Source organism: Mustela putorius, unplaced genomic scaffold (assembly GCF_011764305.1).
Source record: "Mustela putorius furo isolate JIRA1106 unplaced genomic scaffold, ASM1176430v1.1 tig00000585_pilon_pilon_pilon, whole genome shotgun sequence".
Classification (NCBI taxonomy): domain Eukaryota; kingdom Metazoa; phylum Chordata; class Mammalia; order Carnivora; family Mustelidae; genus Mustela; species Mustela putorius.
This window is the reverse complement of record NW_025421424.1, coordinates 7,054,806-7,070,814: the sequence shown is the minus strand read 5'-3', so window position 1 is coordinate 7,070,814 and position 16,009 is coordinate 7,054,806. Positions and strand designations below refer to the sequence as shown.

Sequence of the window (16,009 nt, the reverse complement as noted above, 5' to 3'; positions counted from 1 at the left end):
GGTAGGCAGGTAATTAACGTAAAAAATACAAAGTAATAAATACCATTAAAAAAATACAAACAAAGTAATGTGGGAGTTGAGAGGAGGATTATGACTTCATCTTTCTGAGTCTCTGTTAAATCACCTGTAAAATTAGGTTGGACTAAGTGGTCCCTGAAGTCTCTTTTGTCTCTAAACCTCTGAATCTATTCAATGTCTAATCATATGCCCACTAATGTGGTAGATGCTATGGGAAGATACAAGGCATAATCCTTGCTGCGGAGGAGCTTTCACTTTGTTGGGGATCCTACTCCCCCAACATACCAAAAACCACTGGAGAAAGAGAAAGAGAAAGGGGGGGATTTGTGGCATACCCTCTGGGCTGCAAATCTGGAGAAGGAAGAGAATACCATGACCTGTGTATGGAAGCTTACTAGATTTAGGTAGAGAAGGGAAGAGCATGGGCAGGAATAAAGAAGTGAGTCCATTGACTTCACTGAACTTGAAGATCGCTACTGGGAACATGTGGGAAGTAGAACTTTCGATGGCTAGGGTAAGGCAGATTGGGGTGGTTCTTCTAAACCGGAGAATGGGATTAGAATTGAATGGATGCAAGTTGCAAGCTACTGTAGTTTCTTGGGCAGGGCTGTAACATACTTAAGGCACAGGATGTAGCTAATTCGATCTCAGCTGTTTTCACTGCAGGAAATGTCTACCATTATTACACTTCTTTTTTTTTTTTTTTTTAAGATTTTATTTATTTATTTGACAGAGATCGTAAGTAGGCAGAGAGGCAGGCAGAGAGAGAGGGGAAGCAGGTTCCCCGCTGAGCAGAGAACCCGATGTGGGGCTCTATCCCAGGATCCTGAGATCATGACCTGAGCCGAAGGCAGAGGCTTAAACCACTGAGCCACCCAGGCACTCCCCATTATTACACTTCTTACCATGGCCCATCTTGTACTGTAGTGGGTGCTGGTCTGTGAGGCCCAGGTCAGCCCCCATTGGTCTGAAGCTCAGCTTCTGGGACAGTGGACAGCTGGCAACTCTCAGCCAAGGCTCCTCTCTGGAACTTGCCCTTGGCTAAAGAGAACCACCTGTCTGATGGCAGGCCACCTCACCAGGAGCAACCCACACATAGTAACTGGTTGACGGGGTTTACCAAGGCCCATCTAACTCCGCCAAGTGCAAAAAGACTCAAAAGTGTCATCTGCGCCGCCTTATAATTAAGGGGGGAGGGGATTTGTGGCATACCCTGTGGGCTGCAAATCTGGAGGGATTAACTGAGGCTTTGGTGGCAACATCACAGTTCAACTCTTGCCTAAACCTTCTTCCTTCAGTCTCCCATAGGTGCCGATGCCAAGGACACTTCCTGATAAACTTCCTGCATGCAAATTTCCATCTCAGATTTTTCTCCTGGGAACTGAACTGCAACACATGGGATAATTAATTATACTTTCACATAACTTGTCATCTAGGCTGCTGAACGATTTAAGTGCAAAAAAATTTTGTAAACCCAGATTTTGGTTTGAGCAGTTTTCCTTGACAACGTTGACACTTTAGTTTAGAATACCAAGGTCTTCCTCTTGTAAAACCTGTGATATCTAAGATCACATATCCATTTGGCAAAATATACATCAGTGCAGTTTTTGAGAAAAGTACAGCCACAAACAGCTAAGCGTAAATAATGAATACTGATCAAAATGAAATGAGTTAGGGGACAGTTGGCAGGATATACTCTTGCCTAGTGGAACACATTGCTGGGTGCCTTGTAGAGTAATACACCCGGAGGTCACAGGTATTGTGCAGAAGTGGTCAGTCCACAGCTGGAAATTTTACAAAGTCCCGTTTCAGATCACAAAGAAACCGTGACACCGTTTGATTTTTTTAAGTTGTTGCAGTCCAAAATATCTTGTACTTAGCAACACTTTTTTAAAAAACGTCACCGACCATTATACTACCAGACGTCTCTCAGTTAAGCACATGGCTCTCCCTCAGTTTATAAGCACCATGAACAAAGTTTAGAAATTCAAAAGTTGGAATAAAAATGGGCAACAAAACATTGTCATTCTAAAATTGGTGGTAAAGGGCACCTGGGTGGCTCAGTCGGTTAAGTGGCTGCCTTTGGCTCAGGTCATGATCCCAGGGTCCTAGGATCAAGCCCCACATCGGGCTCCTTGCTCAGTGGAAAGCCTGCTTCTCCTTCTCCTACTCTCCCTGCTTATGTTCCCTCTCTCAGTGTCTCGGTCTCTCTGTCAAATAAAAAAATAAAATCTAAAATAAAATAAAATAAAATTTAATTAAATTGGTGGTAAAGTGGTTAGCATCGTTAGAAGGGTTGCCTCAAAGTGTCCAAAGCATAGAGTACCTGTGCAAAATATCTTGCTAAGGCAATGACTGGTCTGGCAGCTTTTGAGGGAAGTTATTGCTGATGACCTATGTTACTTTTTTGTCCTTATGATGCCTTGTCTTTTTTTTTAAAGATTTTATTTATTTATGTGTGTGTGAGAGAGAGTGAGCACAAGCCAGGGGAACAGCAGGCAGAGGGAGAAACAGGCTCCCTGCTGAGCAAGGAGCCCCATGCAGGATACGATCCCAGGACCCTGGGATCATGGCCTGAGTGGAAGGCAGACGCCCAACCGACTGAGCTGCCCAGGTGCCCCTAAAGCCTTGTCTTTCAAATGTCCTTTCCTTCACGAGATTAGATTTCCTTCATGAACCTTAGAAACAAGTAACATTCAGTGCCCACTAAAAGGTTTTAGCCTTGAAACAGATGGGCTTACATTGTACTCTTTATTAACAAATACAAATTCTGTAAAGTGAAATGTATTGAAAATGCAGGGTCTGCAATTTATATATTGCCAAAGAATAAATTATATCCTGTGCTATCATTGTGTGTTCAGGAATAATGAATACTAGGAGAAAGTAGCAAAGTAGTAATTATACCAATTACAATTGATTAGTTGGTATTAACATAAAAAGACACACTCATTTTATTATTCTCTCTTATGCCACAGAAGGCATTGATGCATTAAGATATATGGTTCCAGGGGTGCCTGGGTGGCTCAGTCAATTTGGTGTCTGACTCTTGACTTTGGCTCCGGTTGTGATTTCAGGGTCGTGAGATCAAGCCCCGTGCTGGGGTCCACAACCAGCACAAGTCTGCTTGAGTTTCTCTCTCTCCTTCCTCTACACCCTGCCCTCATCCACCGTGGATGTACCTGTGCTCTCTCTCAAATAAATAAATCTTTTAAAAAAAAAAAAAAAAAGGTATCTGGTCACTCTTTCAAATTCCTTTATTTATTTATTTATTTATTTATTTATTTTTAAGATTTTAAGTAATCTCTATACCCAATCTTTCACAGCCAGCAGGGTGTGGAAGAAAGCAGTTATACCTGATTCGAGGGTTTTGGTGTGAATCACGGCCTGGGGAGGATGGACCTGCCTATTATACCCAACAGGGGCTCAAACTTACAGCTCTGAGATCAAGAGTCACGTGCTCCACAGACTGAGCCAGCCAGGCACCCCTAAAATTCCTTTTTATAAATATTAAATTCAGCAAATTTAGAAGAGTACCGGGAATTTGTATTGTTGCCCTTGATGAAAATTTCTTTTAGTTACGCTACAATTTTCATTGTTTTTATGCTTCTCTGGTTTCTAATTTTCTAATCTGTTTTTTGTATGCTATTGTAATACATTCACTGCATTTTTTGCATCTACCTACAGAACAAAATAATGCAAAAGCGCTGTAATAAATGGAGTATATCAAGATATGCTATTGTTTATTTTTTGTTAAGAAATTGAGATTAATGGTGGCAAACTAATTGCTATTTTAGATATAGAAGAACTCTGTTTCCTTGCAGATCTTCAGTGTGAATCTGACAGTCTAGGAAGACAAACTGATCATCTTTTATTTTTCCGGTGAGTTGGGCACCCTTTATATTTCAAACAAAGAAAGCAAAGTCTTTGTGAAATTAAATTTAACCTTTGGAAAAAAACAGAAGTATTCTTTAGTACATAAAACATTAGCATAAATTATCTCCATTTTCTCAAGTCATGGAGTAGAGAGCAAGTATTATGCATTGCTGCCTGAACAATTTATTTAACTTTTTTTTTTTTTTAGAGAGAGAGAGAGATAGAGAGCACACACAGGCAGGCAGAGTGGCAGGCAGAGGCAGAGGGAGAAGCAGGCTCCCCTCTGAACAAGGAGCCCAATGTAGGACTCGATCCCTGGATGCTGGAATGATGACCTGAGCCGAAGGCAGCCGCTTAACCAACTGAGCCACCTAGGCGTCCCAATTTATTTAACTTTTTGATGACCTTGTGCCCTCTATGGTCAAACAAGAACACTATAAGAAATAGGCAGTTTTTTTCAAAAGTAGGAGAGAGGAGTGCCTGTGTGGCTCAGTTGTTTAAGCGTCTGCCTTCAGCTCAGGTTATGATCCCAGGGTCCTGGGAAGGAGCCCTGCATTGGGCTCCCTACTTGGCAGGGAGTCTTCTTCTCCCCCTCCCCCACCCCCCAGATCCTGCATGCTCTCAAATAAATAAATAAATAAATAATCTATTTTAAAAAGTAGGAGAGAATAACAGTGTGGATTGAAGGGAAGACGTTCAAACTTAGTAAAAAGCACAAGACATAAAATAAGGCAAAGGACATTTAAGTGTGGTGAAGTAGATGCTCTTTGGGCCATTTTTAGTGAGTGGTTAAAATTTAATTACAATCATCAGCAAAAGCCTAACATATAGTCACTGACAGGATTCAGTTTAAGAAAGCTACTTTCTAAGCTGTACATACATCTTTCCTTTTTACAAGAGTTTAATTGCATAGTAGAAGAAAGAAATAGAGAGGTAAGGTGAAGCTGAGCTTTTAACTGTCCTAATTATGTAATCTTAAACTCCATTTTCAAGTAATTTACTTGACCAACAATTTTCAAGACCGGGAGAAAGAAAATTATAGAAAGGCATTAACACCTCTCCTTCTCCTACTGTATTTAAAGCATTTCTCTTCACTTACTGAAATATAATGGGACATTTGGGGTAACTTCCATTTCATTTCTAAGTTCTGTATAATGAGATTATGTTTTCATGTGAACAAAATTTCATTATCACAAGATGTTAATGTCCATTTTGCTTTTTTTTAAGTAGCCTCCAAGCCCAATGTGGGGCTTGAACTCATAACCCCGAGATCAAAACCTAGACCTTAGATCAAGACTTGGATGCTTAACCAATTGAGCCACCCAAGTGCCCCTGTTAATATATAAGGCATTTCTAGGTGCACCTGGGTGGCTCAGTTATTAAGCAGCTGCCTTCAGAAGCTCAGATCATGGTCCTAGGGTCCCGGGATTGAGACCCACGTCGGGCTCCCTGCTCAGCGGACAGCCTGCTTCTCCCTCTCCCTGTGCCTGCCATTCTGTCTATGTATGCTGTCTCTCTGTCAAATATATAAGTAAAATCTAAAAAAAAAAAAAAAAAAAGGCATTTCTACCTATAGCAAATTGTATATAAACTAATATTACTATAATATTACTAGTGTACTTTCTTTTTTTTTTAAGATTTTATTTATTTATTTGACAGATATCATAAGTAGGCAGAGAGGCAAGCAGAGAGAGAGAGAGGAGGAAGCAGGCTCCCCGCGGCGCAGAGAGCCCGATGCGGGGCTTGATCCCAGGACCCTGGGATCATGACCTGAGCCGAAGGCAGAGGCTTTAACCCACTGAGCCACCCAGGCGCCCCACTAGTGTACTTTTCTTCAGTTGATTTGACATTCTCTTATAATTAATATTTTTTCTAAGATTTTATTTATTTATTCGGCAGAGAGACAGCTAGAGAAGGAACATAAGCAGGGAAGTGGGAGAGGGAGAAGCAGGTTTCCTGCTGAGCAGGGAGCCCAATGTGGGGCTCAATCTCAGGATCCTGGTATCATTACCTGAGCTAAAGGCAGATGTTTGTTTGTTTATTTATTTATTTATTTGACAGAGAAAGAGAGAGCACAAGTAGGCAGAGAGAGGGCAGGGGAAGCAGGCTCCCTGCTGAGCAGAAAGCCTGATGAGGGGCTTGATCCCAGGACCCTGAGATCATGACCTGAGCCAAAGGCAGAGACTTAACTCACTGAGCCACCCAGGCACCCCTATAATTAATATTTTTATGATAGTGCAAAATTAGCTTTGGAAAACTAAAGTTTTTTTTTTTCTGTGTGTGTTTTTTATGATTTTTATTTATTTATTTGACAGAGAGAGATCATAAGTAGGCAGAGAAGCAGGCAGAGAGAGAGAGGAGGAAGCAGGCTCCCTGCCGAGCAGAGAGTCCGATGCAGGACTCAGTCCCAGGACCCTGAGATCATGACCTGAGCCGAAGGCAGAGGCTTAACCCACTGAGCCTCCTGGGCGCCTGGGAAACTAAAGTTTAACTGAAGGTAAGTCAAAATGTTGTAGTCAATATTAATAATTTTTAATATAAGTAAAGTCTCATTTTATTGTATATGAATTACTGTGTTGAATCCAAATCTCATTAAAAGGGAAATTTACTGCTACTGAACATAGACAGACTATTTAATCATTTACATAAAATAAATACAAAGCACATTGTTCACATCATTATCAGCCCACTATCCTCCTTTTTCCTTGTCTATCTGCCATCCTTTCTTCTAATGTTAGCTCGACAGTAATTGATGGTATGACGTTAGATAAGTCATCACTATCCAGTTGTAAGATTTCTGGTTGGTGAATGTGGAAATTAAGGGCATGACTTGAAAGTTGCATATATCACTTCAGTCCCTATCTCACAGAACACAACCCAGTCACGTGGGGTATGCACATGATTGGATGGGAAACTGGGGGATGAGTGTTTGGCTAAGCAGCCATGTGCCCAGCAAAGACTTCCATTATTATAGAAGGTGAGAGCGTATGTTCAAGGGACAAGTAGTAGGCACCCCTGGAGGGATAATCTTGAATCTTTATAATATGTTTTAAAAGACAGGTATTAGAGGGGGCGCCTGGGTGGCTCAGAGGGTTAAGCCTCTGCCTTCGGCTCAGGTCATGATCTCGGGGTCCTGGGATCGAGCCCCGCATCGGGCTCTCTGCTCAGCGGGGGGTATGCTCCCCTCCCCGCCGCCTCTCTCTGCCTACTTGTGATCTCTGTCAAATAAATAAATAAAATCTTAAAAAAAAAATTAAAAAAAATAAATGACAGGTATTAGAAACTTCAGATCTCAACCTACTGTTAATAACAAATTACTTATCCCTCATCTCTCAACTTTTATGGCTATTTTCCAGCTTGAACTATATCATAGACCTCTAAAAACATCCCTGTTCAACACTACTAAAATTATACCACAAAGCCATTACATATCTATTACATTCTTCTCTGTAAAGAAGAACATTATGGGGAGTAGATGGGTGAATTGCTCATCATGGTGGGCCTGCTAACTCAAAAGGGTTATCTTTTACCCTAGGGAGATTTAAAGTATACTTGATACATTATTTTTATCTAACTTCTTTCTCTCCTTCTTCTGGAGGAAGCACCAGCCCCATCTTACTTTGGGAAATTATCACTCGAATCTAGTCAACTTCCTACTGTAGTATTCTACCACCAAAACCACAGGTACATGACCCAAGCCTGGCTAATCACATGACCCCAATGACCTGGTCATACTTGGGTCCGAGGACCAAGCATGAAATCCAGACCAGATCAACTGGAACCCTTTTTGGAATTATACGTGCTGATAGACTTGTTTCTTCTGAGATTACTAAAGTGGGAGGATGGAAGTCTGGAGCTGCCTCGGCTTTGGCTCCCGTTATACAGAGGAAGCCTCTGTGTAGGAGGAGAGAATAAGGCCAGAAAAGGAAAAAAAGGAATGAAAAACAATTAGAATGACAAAGAACCCCCAGATTATTTGACCCAGCACCCAGCTCTGTCCTTAGCAGGTAAATGAACCGGTAAATGTCCTTTTATTGTTGAAGATATTTTTAGTTAGCTTTCTGTCACTTGCAAATAGAGTTCCAATATGCAGCAATACATTCTAAAGATAGAGGAAGCAAAGAGGATCTAATGAAGCAAATGTTAGTCGTCAGGGTAGAAAGCGAGGTTAAAATAAAAATATAAACCTCCATTCACAAATAAGTTAAAAAGTGCCCCAGTAATCTGTATTATATTTTTCTCACTTATTTTCCATCCCCTTGGTATACAACAAAATTGTATTGAACTTGAATGAAATGTGGGGTTTCTCTCCGTGACTGTGTGCCCTACTGATATCAAAAACAGCACCCTCTGCATACCTGAGTGGCTCAGTCATTAAGCATCTGCCTTTGGCTCAGGTCATGATCCTGGGGTCCTCCCTCTCCCTCTTCGGATCCCTCTGCTTGTACTTTCTGTCAAATAAAATATTTAAGCAAACAAACAAACTAAAAACAGTACCCTATGATATAGAGTGACTATCCTTGAGTGGTGGTTTCTGAATAATTTTCATTTTCTTCTTTCTTACAGCGTTTTCCAAAATGCCTATAATAAACACATTTTTAACCATTTTAATCAAAGTTATTTAATTTGTTTTTATTATTATATTAGTTTTCTGTTGATGCTAAAGCAAATTACCACAAATTTAGTGGCTTTAAAAAAACAAATATTTATTTTATAGTTTTGGAGGTCAGAAGTCTAAATTGGGATCTATAATGCTGAATTTCTTCAGGAGAAGAACATTCTGGGCTGGTTTGTTTCCTTACCTTTCCAGTGTCATGAAACTGCCCACATTCCTTGGCTCATGGTCTCCTTCCTTCATCTTCAGAGCCAGCCATTCAGCATCTTCTTCCCTCTCTGACTTCCAACTTCCCTCCTTTATGGACCCTTGTGATTACATCAGGCCACCCAGATTAATAATTTCCTTATCTCATGAACCTTAACTTTCTTTTAAAGATTTTATGTATTTATTTGACAGAGAGAGAGAGACAGTGAGAGAGGAAACACAAGCAGGAAGATTGGGAGAGGGAGAAGGAGGCTCTCTGCTGAGCAGGGAGCCCAATGCAGGGCTCGATCCCAGGACCCTGGGATCATCATCTGAGTGTAAGGCAGATGCTTAACAACTGAGCCACCCAGGTGTCCCCAACGTTTTTTTTTTTTTTTTTTTTTAAGATTTTACTTACCCATTTGAGGGCCACCCAGATTAATCCAGAATTATTTTCCCATCTCATGAACCTTAACTATTTTTTAAAGATTTATAATCTGGGACTCCCTTTCACCAATCTCTGTGGAAGTTTCCCATTACTGTTTTCCTTTTTTTTCTTTTAATTTTTAAAAAAGATTTTATTTATTTATTTGAGAGTGAGAGCATGAGAGGGAAGGTCAGAGGGAGTAGACCCCTCAGCCCACGGAGCTGGGAGCCTGATGCAGGACTCAATCCTGGGACTCCAGGATCATGATCTCAGCTGAAGGCAGTCGCCCAACCAACTGAGCCACCCAGGTACCCTACCGTTTCCCTTTGTTGGATCAGAAGAGCACACCCTCCAGCAGCTCCTTAAGAAAAGATACTCAGGGGGCGCCTGGGTGGCTCAGTGGGTTAAGCCGCTGCCTTCAGCTCAGGTCATGATCTCAGGGTTCTGGGATCGAGTCCCGCATTGGGCTCTCTGCTCAGCGGGGAACCTGCTTCCTCCTCTCTCTCTGCCTGCCTCTCTGCCTACTTGTGATCTCTCTCTGTCAAATGAATAAATAAAACCTTAAAAAAAAAAAGAAAAAAAAAGAAAGATACTCAGGTAATGTTTTTGAGATCTCACTTAACTGAAAATGTCATTATTCTATCCTCAACCTAATAATTTGACTATGTGTAGTCACAGGTTGGAAAATTTTCGTAAGAATTCCAAAGGCACTACTCCTTTGTCTTTTTAGCTTCCAGAGCTAATTTTGAGAAGCATGAAGATATAGAGATTCTAGATTTTTTTTTCAAAGTTGTTGCTGTATTCTCTTCTTTTATTAGGAAATGTCTTCACAGTCTTTGTTTATATAAACAGTATTGAGAATGGACTACCGGTATCATCTTGAGGATGCCTGACATCACCCCCAGGTGCCTGCCTGGGCCCTTCTGGGTTCATGACAAGGAGCTCAAGAAAAAAAACACCACCCTCCCTATCACCAGTTTGGAGGATACCACAAACATTTTCCTAGTGAGCATTACTGATTCTTGATTATTGATATCTCCCCTAGATCTTTCATAATCTTCTTTTTGTCCTTGGTATTCTGACATTTTACAATAATATGCTCTGAAGTTTATTTTCATCTGTTGTGCTGGGACACTGGAATCTAGAAACTCATATCCTTCAGTTTTGGAAAATTCTGGATTATTGTGTTGATGATTTCCTCTTTCTTTCTTTTTTTTTTTCTTCTCTCTTTTTTTCTCTCTCTCTCTCCTCTCTTTTCTAATCTCAAAATATTTGGATATTGATCTTCTGAATTAATCCTTTTTCTTTTCTCTATATTCTATTTTTGCCTTTTTGGCCCCACTTTCTGGGACAGTTTGGCAATTTTTAAAAAAGATTTCATTTATTTGTCAGAGAGAGAGGAGCAAGCAGGGGGAGCAGCAGGCAGAGGCAGAGGGAGAAGTGGACTCCCCCACTGAGCAATGAGCATGAAGATGAGGGACTCCATCTCAGGATCCTGAGATCATGACCTGAGTCAAAGGCAGACAATGAACCACTGAGCTACCCAGGCATCCCCAAATTTTTAATTCCTAGATTATATTGAATTTTAACTTCTGCTACCATCAACATTCCTAAGAGCTGTTTTGTTCTCTGGGTGTTCCTTAATAAAACAGCATCTTGTTTTTTTATCTTCTTCTCAGAGGATATATCATTCCTTCTTTTCTTTTTTTTTAAGATTTTATTAATTTATTTGACAGACAGAGATCACAAGCAGACAGAGAGGCAGGCAGAGAGAGAGAGAGGAGGAAGCAGGCTCCCCGCTAAGCAGAGAGCCCGATGCAGGGCTCAATCCCAGGACCCTGGGAACATGACCCGAGTTAAAGGCAGAGGCTTTAACTCACTAAGCCACCCAGGCGCCCCTACATCTTTCTTTTTTAAGTAAACTCTACCCCCAATGTGAGGCTCGAACTCACAACCCCGAGATCAACAGTCACATGCTCTACCAACTGAGCCAGTCAGGTGCCCCGTCTGAGGATATATTTCTTTTTTTTTTTTTTTTTTTTTTAAAGATTTTATTTATTTATTTGACAGAGAGAAATCACAAGTAGATGGAGAGGCAGGCAGAGAGAGAGAGAGAGGGAAGCAGGCTCCCTGCTGAGCAGAGAGCCTGATGCGGGACTCGATCCCAGGACCCTGAGATCATGACCTGAGCTGAAGGCAGCGGCTTAACCCACTGAGCCACCCAGGCGCCCCTGAGGATATATTTCTTAACGAAAGTTTCCTCCTTGCACCATCTGTTTTCCTCATGGGGTTTCTTCTGTTTTTGTTCCTAGTCTTTCACGATAAAGATGCTCATTGGCTATGTCTGGTAATCCTCAATTGTCTGTTCGTAGTTAAGAATGGGATGTCCCCATGAGGCCCACCATGTCTGCCCCTCACTGACCTGAGTCCAAGGACACGGCGAACCACGTTATCAAGTGCAAGGCTTCACCTGCCTGGGAGGCAGGAGAGCCTCTCTCTGTATGGGAGGTAGAGGTGGCATCTCAAAGGCTCGTGAAGTTCGAATTAAGATGATCACCACTGCAGTTTGCCACACCAATGGTTATAACCTGAGTGGAGCTGATCCCGAGGGGAGTTTTCCAATGATCTTGGGCCCTAAAGGTGCTAGAATCAAGGAAAGTGTTGTCAAAGCTGACTAAGCTGAAGGCCGATGATACTGTCATCCCACTTCATATCCCAGTGTGGAGAATGTAACTTTTGTCTAAACCCTGAAACAAACCTTTGCAGAAGGTAAGAGTTACTCAAGGGACAAGGACTAATGCCAGATGGTACTAGCAGATTTACTTGCAAAGGAAAGACAATTCTACATTCCATGGGAACCAGCACATTTCCTGATACAGTTGTGGCTGACATCTCTGTTGCTAAAATTCATCCATTAGCACCTCTGGATAAAGTCTGCCTTCTGGGTTATGGCATTTCAACTGATCATGACGCCGCTGTGAACACTGACAGAGGGCAGTCTGGCTCCTTTGGTGCCATCTTTGGCCTCGGAGGAGTTGGACTGGCAGCTCTCATGGGCTGTGCATCCTGGATCATTGATGTGGACACTGATAAAGATGAATTCATAAGGGCCAAGGAGTTTGGAGCCTCTATTAACCCTAGGACTTCTGGAAACCCATCCAGGAAATGCTCAATGAAATGATGGGAGAGTGGCCCATTCCTTCAAGTGTGCTGGTTACGTGAAAGTCATGAGAGCCGTGCTCTAGGCCCACCACCAAGACCGGGGAGTCATCATGGTAGTCAGAGTAGCCACTTCAGGGGAAGAAATCACCACTTGCCGTGTTTTAGCTGGTCACAGGCCACATGTGGAAAGGCACTGCCTTTGGAGAATGGAAGAGTATGCAAAGTGTCCCAAAGTTGGTGTCCAATAGATGCCCCAAAAGATTAAAGTTGATGGATTTATGACTTGAAATCTGCCTTCTGAACAACTGAATGAAGCCTTTGAACTGATGCATGCGGGAAAGAGCATTTGAACTGTGGGAAAGCTTTAAATTCAGAGAAAACATCTCCATCCTTGTACCCAAGTCCTGTGGTCCAACTGGCACAGCCAGACAAGCAGAGAGAAGCTTTTCCAAGTTCATAGCCTCTTAGACCTTCTCTACTACCGCTTCTAGAGTACCTATTCTAGGCAACAATATTTTGTGTATGATTCATAAATCTCTAATCGAGGACAAGGCTAACAGTCATAAATCTGTTTTTTGAACTCTCCTTCACATAAATAATTGCTCGCTAATTAAGGAGTATTCTAAAATAATAAAATTCGTTTCTGGAGGAAAAAAAAGGTGGGGAAGTAAAACACAGATTAGAAGCTCTGTGTGCTAGAGTGGAAGGGGTTGTTGAGCCTCACTGCTAAGTTACTTGGCTGAGTCATTTGTTGAAAAACTGTCAATTTCAACAAACTTTAGGTTTTTTTCTCTTGGGCTCCAAAGACTTTCCAATTTCCTGTTGAGAGAGGGCAGAGAGTAGGGGATGGAGGGATGAACAGCCTCAGTCCTCCAGAATATCATTCGCAGAGTCTTTGTTTTCAACACAACTGTGGTCCTTAACTTTGTCACAGTGTATCTGTTTTAATTTGTCAGTGTTGCCTTAGTAACATACCACACACTTGGGGGCTTAAAACAAGACATTTACCGATGTCTCACAGTTCTGGAGCCTAGACGTCTGAAGTCACAGTGTCAGCATGGCCATACTCTTTCAGAAGGCTCTTCTGGTGCTTGCCAGCAATCCTTGGCATTCCTCGGCTTGTAAACTTATCACCGCAATCTCTGTCTTTATGTGTGATCCCTTGGTGTATCTTTCCTCTTTCCGGTGCCTTCCGTGTGTGCATGTGTGCGCGCGTGTGTGTGTCTTCCTCTCTTCTAAGGACAGCAGCCAGAATGGATTTAGGGCCCATGCTCTACATGGATATTTACTTTTTCTGTCCCATCTAATGATTTGAGGACTGAATCATTGGAAAGGAAATGGGAGGGATATTAAGACATGTCTAAGTTTAGAAAAAACAAGTATGTCCAAAAATTCTTCAACACTATCCCCAACAGATGGAATCTAATTCCTCTCCCTTGAATAATGGTTGGACTCACTGACTTGCTTCTAACAAATACAATGCATCAGAATTAAATAGGACTTCTAGGGCCAAGTCATAGAAGGTAATAGGCTTCTGCTGGACTCTCTGATGTATGCCTTTGGAGTCCTGAGTTGTCATGGAAGAAGTCTGGCTACCCTGAATGTCCCAGCACTCAGCTGTCTGAATCTTCCCAGCCCATGTGTCAGATACAAGTGAATAATCTATTGAGGGGAATCATAACTGTACAAGAAACCCTAAGTACTCTCTACCTCAGCCCAGTAAATCCTCAGAACTGTAAAAGATAACATAAATTCTTGTTATTGTTTTTTTTCATACCAGTAAGTTTGGGATGGCAGTAATACTGGATTGGAACCAAATAGCAGAAAGGGAAAAGGAGTGGAGGGGTAAAGGAAGACAAAGTACGTATCTTTTGCAAAAATTAAAAAAAAAATTAAGATTAAAGATAATGAGATTAAAATATCTCTTAAAGATTTTACTTTTAAGTAACCCTGAGATCAAGAGTCACATGCTCTACCAACTGAGCCAGCCAGACACCCCGGAGATTTTTCCAGAGAACTTACAAACATGCCAGTGAACTTATGAGTAACTGAGATTTCTTTCATACGGGCTAGGAAGCTCAATTTCTCTCGAAGTTGATAGGGAACAGTAACTATTTCACACTTACTTCTGCTCAATATTTTCCCTTGTAGGATGGTAACAGAAGAGACCTCAATCCACGCTGCATACTGTAAGATAAAACATTGTAAAAATCCAGTGTTTTGCTGCGTATGTTACATATCTTCAGGGGAAAAAAACCTGGTTATTTTATCTTGAGGGTCTTAAGTTAGGATGGTTTATGTTGTGATGGAAAATCCAACTGAAACTGACTTGTGAAAACAGGCAATTTATGGGCTCACAGATCAACCTAGTGATAGTTAACTTGCTGACTTTTCTTAGTTTTGGGGTCACCCTCAAGCTCTACGTAGTTATTTATGAACAAGAGGGCAATCTCAACTAATGGGACAAATTTCAGGACTATGATGAGTCTAAAGAAAGATAACTCTCAATCTCAATTTAGTGATTTGCCGTTGAGGAGAGCTGCTGCTTTCTATGAAGTAATGTCCTCTGAACTGGGCCCTCCGAGCTCACTTCAGCCAAGGAAACGTGCAAGCCCTCAGGCTGGTCACTAAACCAGACTGGGATTTACTAGCAAAACAGGAAAAGAGTGAAGGCGGATTTGAGGAAGTACCACTGGAGAGAGGAGTTTGGCAAGAGACAGGGATTACCCGAAGTCTAGTCTCTTAGGCAGGGAACAGCAGAAGATACAATTTCTTGGGGCTGAGTAGAAGGTGCAGCAAATTGGATTAGATGATAGTGGAATGAATCCTCCCATAGGGCAGTAATACTGTTAGAAAAAAAAAAAAATAGGAGTCCAAGGGCACCTGTCTGGCTCAGTCAGAAGAGCACGCAACTTTTGATCTTGGTGTTGTGACTTCAAGCCCTATCTTGGGTGTAGAGATACTTAAGTAAAATAAGGTAAGTAAAATAAAAACTTAAAAAATAAAAGATTGCAATATTTGATGCTCATGGTAAGTTATAACCTTAAGCCAGGAACCCTCTGCTCCCAAGGATGGTATTCTCTCTCCTCCATTAAGAAAAACTTGGGAGTAACATTGTTTTACTTCTCCATCTTACCCCCTCCTGCAATAATGGGCTTTACTGTCTAGTTTTTATTTCATAATCACAAACTTAACACTCTGCATTTCAGCTGGGCTTGGGATAAGGAAAACCTGGAACCCAGAGAGCAAAAAGTAAGAGCACAAAGATTACAGGAGACTTCAAGTATTTTTTCTGAATCAGGCAGTAATCTTTTATACTTGTTCATTCCTTACAAATAGAGGGTTAGAACACAACTCTGGCACTGTACTACTACTGGACTGAACACCTGGATGACTTTCCAGCTATACAACTTCAACAGGCTACTTAATCAGCACCCATTACAAGTCTGTGCATGGGAACAACAGTTATCTGCTTCCTAAGGTTTTTGTGAGGATCAAATTATCTTTTTATTCCTCTTAGTTCATCTACCTAACATGCTTAAAATAGGGCTCAGCACATATCAAGTTTTATGAAACTGTACCTATGATGATGGAGTTGGTTGACAGAGATGGAGCCATTGTATTTTGGAAGTCTTGCTTGGTAATCAAAAATTTGTTTAGAAACACCCCTTTATTTCGAAATATATAAACCAAAAGTTTCCCACTTCTTGTACATGTTAAAGATCTCT

General features: G+C 41.4%; 1 non-coding gene and 1 pseudogene across 1 annotated transcript; one reads left to right on the top strand and one right to left on the bottom strand.

The window, feature by feature from the left end:
• Nucleotides 1-439: 439 nt before the first annotated feature.
• On the top strand, nt 440-12,649 carry LOC101680237 (annotated as a pseudogene).
• On the bottom strand, nt 11,047-11,119 carry TRNAN-GUU. Its single transcript has one exon. It is a non-coding gene; the product is annotated as a tRNA-Asn (tRNA).
• Nucleotides 12,650-16,009: the final 3,360 nt, after the last annotated feature.